Source organism: Musa acuminata, chromosome BXJ3-8, assembly GCF_036884655.1.
Source record: "Musa acuminata AAA Group cultivar baxijiao chromosome BXJ3-8, Cavendish_Baxijiao_AAA, whole genome shotgun sequence".
NCBI lineage: Eukaryota > Viridiplantae > Streptophyta > Magnoliopsida > Zingiberales > Musaceae > Musa > Musa acuminata.
This window is the reverse complement of record NC_088356.1, coordinates 37575121-37585220: the sequence shown is the minus strand read 5'-3', so window position 1 is coordinate 37585220 and position 10100 is coordinate 37575121. Positions and strand designations below refer to the sequence as shown.

The 10100-nt window shown below is 36.2% G+C and overlaps 1 non-coding gene and 1 pseudogene across 1 annotated transcript; one reads left to right on the top strand and one right to left on the bottom strand.

Moving 5' to 3' along the window:
• The first annotated feature begins 7474 nt into the window (after positions 1-7474).
• On the top strand, positions 7475-9124 carry LOC103994796 (sphinganine C4-monooxygenase 1-like; annotated as a pseudogene).
• A 902-nt stretch (positions 9125-10026) lies between these two features.
• TRNAI-AAU (transfer RNA isoleucine (anticodon AAU)) lies at positions 10027-10100 on the bottom strand. The gene has a single exon. It is a non-coding gene; the product is annotated as a tRNA-Ile (tRNA).

The following is a 10100-nucleotide window of genomic DNA, read 5'->3' as shown; positions in this document are numbered from 1 at the left end:
GTTGGAGGATTGGTCGACGTATCGGCTAAAGGCTTCGAGCCATAGGTTCGGGCATCGGGCCAAGAAGAGTAAAAATTACGTCAAGGAAATCAGAGTTATAAAGGTCAACTAGCCAATTGGGCAATAGGCCACAAGAGAGGACGATGTATCGAAGAATCGAACGAGGCATCGATGAATCAATGACATGCCGGATAATATTTGATTTAGCTTTATAATAATTATCTAGATCAAAGTATGTTTTAGGTGTAATTGAGTTGGAATTAGGTCAACTCATATAAGTTCGTGTACCAAATCACTTTAGCATATTTTAAGATGAGGTATCCCAAGTTGGAGCTCGAGGAGGTCCCATTTATTGATTATCTTAAGGATAAAAATGTCTTGATGGTGGACAAAGTGCCCTTTGATGATAGCCACAATCCACCGCCTTATCCCGATACTTAAGCTACCATCTTTCATCATACTTGTCTTTGGCTTTAGAGTCATCAGGGTGTTGGGCGTGTCTGCCCTATTAAGCCTTTATTTTGATAGATCGGGGTCTCATTCTAGATGTAGAGACCAGACCAGTCTAATATAATTTTGTTTAAGCAATGAAATTTTTTTTCTTAATTTATAATGATTGTATCTTGAAGATACACTCAACAACTGGTGTTTTAGACTTTGTAGATCAACATCCAATGCTGGGGGTATAGTCTTCCCTGACCCGATCCCAAGGGAGGTCTTAGGGGTAAAACTTCCTCAAGTTTGTAATGCATTATGTTCTCAATAATATCACACCTTTTGTTGTCTCAAGGTGGTATGTTTCATCTTAGAAAATCTCGATGTTTCAATATACCTCGAGGGAAAATGCTTTGGTTATATAGCTTGGCCACTAGCTTTTTATATCTAAATGCTTGTAGATATGCTTCTACTCTAACTTTACTGATTAGGTCAAGTCCAGATCAAAGTCCTTCAAAGGTTTTCTCATCAAAGCTCTCAACCCAAGGTGTCAAAACGACTATCTCAGATGGTAGGATAGCCTCGATGCTAAAGGTTAAGCTGAACGATGATTCTTTCGATCTAATCTTAGGTGTCATCCTGGTGGTCTGTGTTAGGATCAAGAGCACTAAGAGGAGGGGGTGTGGTGGGTGTGAATTAGTGCAACGGAAAACTTTCGATGATTTGAAACGACGTTCGTACGTTGAAATCCGATTTCGACGTAATAATCGTTTCATGTAGATAATAACCTTGAAAGCTTACAGAAACATATTTGAAGTAAAGTAAGGAAGGCAGTTGCAGTTAAGATAAATAGCACAAAGGAAATGCAAACCAGATTTTAGAGTGGTTCGGTCAAACGTGACCTACATCCACTTTCGGCTTCCTCCTCCGATGAGGTCACCAGCGTCTATTAGAGGCCTTCCTTCAATAGGCAAAGGCCAACCACCCTTTTACAGTTTTACTCCATTTGACGGGCTTAGGAGACAACCCTTACAGAATTTTCACTCATCTCTTGAATGATCAAAACTTGGAAGAAAGAGGGAGGAGAACTTTTAGCCTTTACAACAATTTTGAGTTCTAAAATCACAGAGTAAGATCAAGCTTTCAATGCCCTTTCATGCAGGAAAGGGTGGGTTTATATAGGCCTCAAACTGGTTTGAATTTGGAACTCAAAAATGTCATCTCTCGGATTTCCGGGGTCCTAGTGGTACTACCCCCATAACTGGGCGGTACTACAGCTCGAAGACCGAGCTCAGGCGGTACCACTGCCTAATAGGGATGGTACCACCACCTGACTTCGTTCGGAGACCAAGCTCAGGTGGCACCACTGCTTGAAAGGGGCGGTACCATCGCCCAGAATTCCTGGGAGACCAAGTCTCCTGGGCGGTGCCACCGCTGGCCAAGAAATCTGGGTCCGAATGGGTTGATCCATTCAGCCCCATTTGGGTCTGTCAAGGGCCTAATTACCCCCAAATTAAGTTAATGGGATCACCTCCCATTCCTAACTTAATCTACATTCTAACTACAATATTTAAAACCTATAAATACCTCTCTCATCCTTGGTTAAAGCACACAAGCATAGAGTATTCCAAAGTGAGAAAACGCTACTACAATCTCTTTAGAAATCCCTCATTGAGATCAAACCTTAGAATTCTGTTTAGGAGGAGTGTGAGTGCTTATAAGGGTTATCTCCTCAACTCGGTAAAAGGAGAAGAGGGGTGTAAGAAGGAGTTGGTCATCGCCTATTGAAGGAAGACCTCTAGTAGACGCCGGTGACCTCATCGGAGGAGGAAGTCAAAAGTGGATGTAGGTTACGTTTGACCGAACCACTCTAAAATCTGGTTTGCATTTCCTTTGTGCTATTTATCTTAACTGCAAACTGTCTTCCTTACTTTACTTCAAATACGTAAGCATTCAAAGTTATTATCTACATGAAATGACTTTTACGTCGAAATCGTTTTTTATCGTACGAACGTAGTTTTAATCATCGAAAGTTTTTCGCTGCTCTTGATCCTAATAGGAACAAGATCCCGCACCTCGTTTCTCTCAAATTGGTTCAACCCTTCTTGCATTGCGATAACTCATAAATTATCTTTCAAGGCTTCATCAATGCATTTTAGTTCAATTTGATAAAGAAAAGCGGCGTTGACACAAAACCTTTTAAGAGAAGAACGAGTTTGAACCACTTTTGATGTGTCTTCTATGATTAGCTCCTTAGGATGAGTATCTACATATTTTCGTTCTTTGGGAAACGATGTTTTGGAAGAAGATGTATCTAAGTTGCTAGCTGGAGAAGAGAGTTAATTTAAATTCAAAGCATTAAAATTAAGATCATCATCAAACTCAGTTTTCTTAAATTCAGAAACTTCATTAAAGACAACATGAATAGACTCTTCTATGACCAATGTTCTTTTATTAAAAATATGAAAGGCTTTTGAAATAGAAGAATAACCGAGATAAATGCCTTCATCAGATTTTGCATCAAACTTTCCTAGGGCATCTTTTTCATGCAAGATAAAATATTAACAACCGAAAACTTTAAAGTATGAAACATTGGGTTTTTTATCATTCCATAATTCATAAGGAGTTTTAGAAAGTAATAGTCTTATTAGAATCTTATTCATGATATAGCATGTTGTATTAACGGCTTCGACCCAAAAATATTTGGGTAGGTTATGTTCATTCAACATGGTTCTTGTCATTTCTTATAAATTTCTATTTTTTCTTTCTAAACTCCATTTTGTTAAGAATTTTTCAAAGTAGAAAAATTATAGTTGTATCCATTAGATTCACAAAAAATTTAAAAATCATGGTTTAGAAATTTGCCACTATGATCACTCTAAATTGATGAAATCATAAAGCTTTTTTCATTTTGAATAAGTTTACAAAACTTAGAAAAATACCTAAAGCAATCACTTTTGTGTGCCAAGAAGTATGTCCAAGTGTATCTACTATAATTGTCCATAATTATAAAGGCATATTTGCTACCTCCTAGGCTTGATATATCAATTGGTCCAAACAAATCCATATAGATCAATTGCAATGGTCTAGAGGTGCTTATTTGATTCTTTAGTTTGAAACTATCTTTTATTTGTTTTCCTAATTGACATGCATCGCACATATTATCTTTAACAAACTTAATGTTAAGAATACATCTTACAAGTTCTTTGGATGAGATTTGAGAGATTAGTTTCATGCCAGCATGACTTAATCTCCTATGCCAAAGCCAAGCATCATCATTCAAAACTGAAAAATATATTTTATTATAAAGATCATCAATGTCAATAGTATATATATTATTTTGTTTTAGGGTAATCATAGAGGTGTTTTTGTGTGGTTGTTCAATAATGCAAGCATTGGATTCAAATCTAATGACATATCCTTTATCACATAATTAACTAATGCATAAAAGATTATGTTTTAAGCTATCAACCAATAATACATCTTTAATTAAAAAGTTAGATTTATTACCTATGGTTCCTTTACCAATGATTTTACCTTTGTTGTTGTCTCCGAAGATGATATACCCTTCGTCTAGGTTAGTGAGCTTAGAGAATTGAGATGGATCTCCAATCATGTGTCTTGAGCATCCACTATCAAGGTACCATCTCTTACTCCTAGCTTGTGATGGTAAACATTTCTACAAAAAAGGATGATTTTTCGGTACCCATTTGACCTTGGGTGCCTCAAAAATCAATCGACTAAACTTATCATTTTGTATAGAGTTCTTTACGGTTCCTTTAGGAATTCAAATCAATTTGTATGAACTATATCTCTTAAACGAACATTTATAAGCAATATGTCCAAAGTTTTAACAAAAGTTACATTTGTTTTAGAGTGAAACATACAAAGTTGGGCCTTTAACAAAGATGGTTGGATTTTTATGAGTGTTACTCACAAAGTCAATTCCATATCTTCTATGAACATGATTCTTACTTGCAAGGATTATGTTTATGGATTTGCTACCTATTTCAAATTTTTCTAAGGTTTCATGTAGTTGTAAATTCTCCTTTTTTTTCTAATTTATCACATTTTATGCAAGAAGCTAAAATATCATCATTCTTAATTTTTAATATATCTAAATCACTAACAAGAGAAGCATGCTCTTTTTTTAATAGTTTATACTTTTTACTAACTAATTTACATTCATCAAATAAATCATGAAAAGCACTTAAAAACTCATCAAAAGATAAATTTACATCTAAAAATCTATTTACCTTATCTCCAATAGACGTGCGTAGTTGGTGATCTCCTTGTTGGTTGGCTCCTTATTTTTGGATGCACTTGAGTCATCCTAGGTTGCTTTAAATATTTTCTTCTTCTTTGGTTGCTTCTTCTTCACTTAGGGACATTCATTTTTGAAGTGTCCTGGCTTCTTGTATTCGTAGCAAATGATTTATTCTTTCTTGGGTTCAATTTTATTTTTAGTATCATTTTTAAATTTATTTCTTTTTATAATTTTTTTGAACTTTCTTGTCAAGAGTGCCAAGTCATCATCATAGTCCTCATCACTTGAATTTTCTTTCAAGTGGTCTTTATGAGCTCTTAGTATCATATCCTTCTTATCCTTTGGAAGATTGTTCTCAAGCTCTTCATGGGCATTGCAAGTCATCTGATAGGTTATTAATGACCCGATAAGTTCTTCGAGAGGAAAATTATTCAAATCCTTGGCCTCTTGAATAGCCGTTACTTTAGGGTCCCAACTCTTTAGAAGAGAGCTTAATATTTTATTAATAAGTTCAAAGTTCAAAAACCATTTGCTAAGAGCTTTTAAACTTTTGACGACATCCATAAAACGGGTATACATTTCAACAATAGTTTCACTTGGCTTCATTAGAAATAATTCTTAAGTATAAACTAAAAGATTTATCTTGGACTCCTTTACTCTACTAGTACTTTCGTGAGTGATTTCGAGTGTGTGCCAAATATCGAAAGTCATTTCACAAATAGACACTCGATTGAACTTATTTTTATCTAAAACGTAAAATAATGCATTCATAGCCTTGGCATTTAAAGTGAAAGTCTTCTTTTCCAACTCATTCCAATCATTCATTGGAAGAGAAGACATTTGAAAATCATTTTCCACGATGTTCCATAACTCAAAATCCATAGAAATTAGAAAAATCCTCATTCTAGTCTTCCAATATGTGTAATTCGTCCCATTAAACATGTGTGGATGTGTAATTGAGTGATCCTCTTGATTGTCGGTAAATGTCATCTCTCTTGGGTTTCAAACCAAAATGAGAGTGACCGAGCTCTAATGCAAATTGTTAGGATCAAGAGCGATACTAAGAGGGGAGGGGATGGTGAATTAGTGCAGCAGAAAAATCATTGATTTTGTAATATATTCATTCGTTAAAAATCGATCTCGGAAAGTGCTTGACTTTAGAGTAAATGAACTAGCAATTAACTTAGAAAGTAATAGTAGTAATAAAAAGTAGAATGGAAATTAGCACACCGGAATTTATAGTGGTTCGATCGTTGTGGCCTGCATCCACTTCTGATTCCTCCTCCGTTGAGGTCACCGGCGTCCATTAATGGTCTTCCTTCAATGGGTGAAGACCAACCACCCTCTTTTATAGCACTTTCTCCTTTTCACGGGTTTAGGAGATAACTCTTACAAGCCTCACACCTCTCTTGAATGATCACAAGACTTAGAAAGGGAGGAGGGCTCTTAGCTCTTTTACAATACTTTTAACACCCCAAGACTTTAAGATATTGTTCACACATTCATGCCCTTTTATACAAAAAAGGGTGCGGTATTTATAGGCCATAATGGTTTCAAAATTGGAGTCAAAAAGTGTCTCATCCTAGATTTCTAGGGTAATGACGGTACTACCATCATTATTGGGCGATACTACCACCTGCAAACTGATACTGGGTGGTACCACTGCCTAATAGAGCTTGGAGACAGAGCTCTGGCGGTACCACTGCTTGACAGTTAATTTCCGATGAACTTCCAACGAACTCTCAATGAACTCCCAAAGAACTCTCGGCAAGCTCCCGACAACTCTCAGCGAGCTTCTGCCAAACTTCCGGCACATCGTCCGAATCTTCGACGTATCGTCTGATCTTTGACTCCAGCCCAACATCTACTTTATGCCTACATTGCTATTATAGTTAATTTTACAACACTTATCTCAACATATGGATTAAATCAATAATTTACTAATTGATTTCATCATCAAAATTCAAGATTCAATAGTATCTTACAGGCCAAATGCTACTAAATCCATGATAAACTTGAAGCGGCACAACAATGCTAACTCACTCTTCTCACGGTCTACACTAACTCTAATAATATAGTCAACATGCTATTTAACTAAGCAAATATCCCTTGGGCTCTCTACCTAATCTGCCATGATATCTTTAGCATAACTGTTGAAGTGCAAGTCACCCAATGGAGGCACATTAACATATCAATAATATTTTTTTCTCATAATCTAGAAAATTTTTATAGACAAAATAATGTTATTTTTGAAGAAATGTCTTATCTCCTAATATTCTGTATGCGAACTCTTTAAATTAATATATTTTTCTATTATTTCATAAAAAAAAGTTGGGGGGTTCTCTTAATCTTTAGGCATGGTTCAAACAAAAACTAACTCCAAATGAAAGAATATTATTTATTAAGATTTGTGTTGACTTCCTCGAATTCCAATTGATCACTAATCTTTTGGTCACATCAATATTAAACTGTGGCATGCGAGTCCAAGTTCAATTGGTCGAGTCCTTGATTTGAATTGATCAAATCGAATTGAATACCATATGCCTCCATCTTCCACATATGCTTTCCAAGGCCAACATGAGACATTCGAATAACTTCACATTCATGCAAAAACATGTGAATGCTACGCATAACTTTTTTCTCTCGTGACTTGGAGACCTTAATAGTCAAGCTTGTCCAATTCCCATTCGTCATTGTTTTTGAAGACTGCAATCCCAAGTCAATATGCCATTCTATAAGAAAGAGATCAAACCCTTGGTCATGGTGCATGTCATGCTTTTCGCCATGGCTTTCGCAGATGAGGTGTTGTACACCTTTTTCACCATCGTAGTCTATTGGGTGTACTTGGGAATCTACATCTTGCTCGATGATCTAGAGGAGTACAGACTGCGCACCAAGGATGAAGAGAAGGCGAAGAACATCATCTCCAAATGAACCGTCATCAAAGGCGTCCTATTGCAGCAAGGTGTCTAAATTATTGTTTCCCTTCTCCTGTTCACTATAAGTAACACTCCCTTCACCGATTCGTATTTATTTCAAATTATCGATCGTCTTCCATCATCTTTCATGTATTACCAAATCATCACGTTTATATGATCTTTTCAATCAATTTTCGTATATCACCAAACCAAGATAATGATATAATTGATATATGGATTCTTGTAGTAAAGCATTGTCCCTCGTTTTTATATTTTTTTCTTCATATTTCCCACCATATCTCTAACCAGCTAATACACAACTCCGGTTCAATGGATCATAGTTGAACTAGTCCAATTCATATAAAAACATTATAACTGATATAAAAATATTTTTATTTAATTATTTTTGTTCCTAAATCAATATTGATATTTATTTAAAATTATATTTTTTGTATAATTTTATTAAGTTTGAAGTCAATTTATCTCAATTATAATATTTTTAAATATGTTTATAATATTTCGATGAAGGTGCCAAAAACAAGGTAATAACAATGTGAATCTTGGCTTAGACAGATTCATCCTATTGTCCGATCCATAGGTAGTAATTCTTTTGTTTCAACTGTCTCCCTTATGATGTTTTCATTGAGCATCAATATACTCCAAATTACTTCGGGCATCAATATAGTCTAAATCACCTAGCCAGAATAGTACATAAGAGGACTAATATGACGTTGAGTCCACATGACATATCCTCTAGCTCAATTTTAGTTGAGCTCCATGTCAATCTTAATACCATTGGTTACGACTTGAGCTTATGAAACAGGTGATACATTAATTTGCATGTTGTGAGCGACGAGAGCGGGATAGCGAAGCCACAGCCGTCGCCGGTGGTGATCGCCGCCCAGTTCTTGGCGGGTATGTTGGTGCTCGACACATGGCAGTGCTTCATGCAGACGTACATGCACGCGAACAAGTCCGTGTACAAGCACGTGCAGTCGAAGCACCACACGCTGGTCGTCCCCTACGCCTTCGGCGCGCGGTACAACCATCCACTGGAGGATCTGCTACTCGACACCGTCGGCGGCGCGCTCGCCTTCTTCGTCTCCGGCATGACGCCGCGGACGGGCTTCTTCTTCTTCTCCTTCGCCACCGTGAAGACGATGGACGACCACTGCGGGCCGCCTTCCTCGTCTCCGGCATGACGCCGCGGACGGCCGCCTTCTTCTTCTCCTTTGCCACCGTGAAGACGGTGGACGACCACTGCGGGCTGTGGCTCCCGGACAACCTGCTGCATGCGTTCTTCAGCAACAACAGCGCCGACTATGACGTCCACCACCAGCTTAACGGCAGCAAGTACAACTTCTCGCAGCCCTTCTTTGTGATGTGGGATAGGATTATGCGAACCTACATGCCCTGCTCGCTGGAGACGAGGAAGGAGGGGAGGGTTCGAAGCCGGGCCGATCAAACCCAAGAGCTAATGGATCCATCCATATCTTGCGTTTAAGATTCTCGTGATTAAAGGTGCCCGCCGTGTTCTGATTCGTGTTGTATTGGTTGCAAATATGAAGCAAATAAAAGGCAAATTTCTTTTTTTTTTTGTAATAGAAATTTTAAATGGAAACATGAAATGTGGATTTTTTATTATATTTTAATCTTAAGAATATTTTATGATTAATGATTAAGAGGAATCTAGATTATTTATTTATTTATTTATATGTTTTCATATTTTTGATATAATAAGTTTATCTATAATTTTTAATATCGTTCTTTAAGAGCCACGTGATTAAAGGTGTTTCGCGTTCAGATTCGTGTTGCATTTGTTGCTAATGTGAAGTAAATAATAGGGAACTTTATTATTTTTTTCTGTGATAGAAAATTTATGGTTTATAATTGATGATAGGATGAAATTGTCAATGCAATGGAAACTTGACAAGTGGATGATTTTTATTATATTTTAGTTTGAAAAAAAATAAAAGGTTCTGAAGAAGATGTTTTGATTAATGATTAAGATCGTATGAATCTAGATTATTTATTTGTTTGTAGATTTTTTTTTTTATTTTAAATATAATAAGTTTATTTATATTTTTATTGTATTTTAATTTGAAGAAAAACAAGATGTTTGGATTTGATCAAGCAGATTGGAAGCTTCGACATTCACAGTTGATGTTTGGATCAATTGGTAAGATTGTCCGAATCTATATTTTTATTTATTTATTCTTTATCTATTAAGTTTATTTATAACTTTTAAAATATTAATACAAATATTCTGTAATCAAGCAGATTCGAAGCTTCACCAACTGTGATCGTTTAACACCGAGTTACATTGTTAATAAGATATTTTGTTTTACCAAACTATATTTATTAAAATATATATTATTATATTAATAAAATAGAAATTAAAACTAATGGCCCATGCAGGTTTCGAACCTGCGACCTTCGCGTTATTAGCACGACGCTCTAACCAACTGAGCTAATAGGCC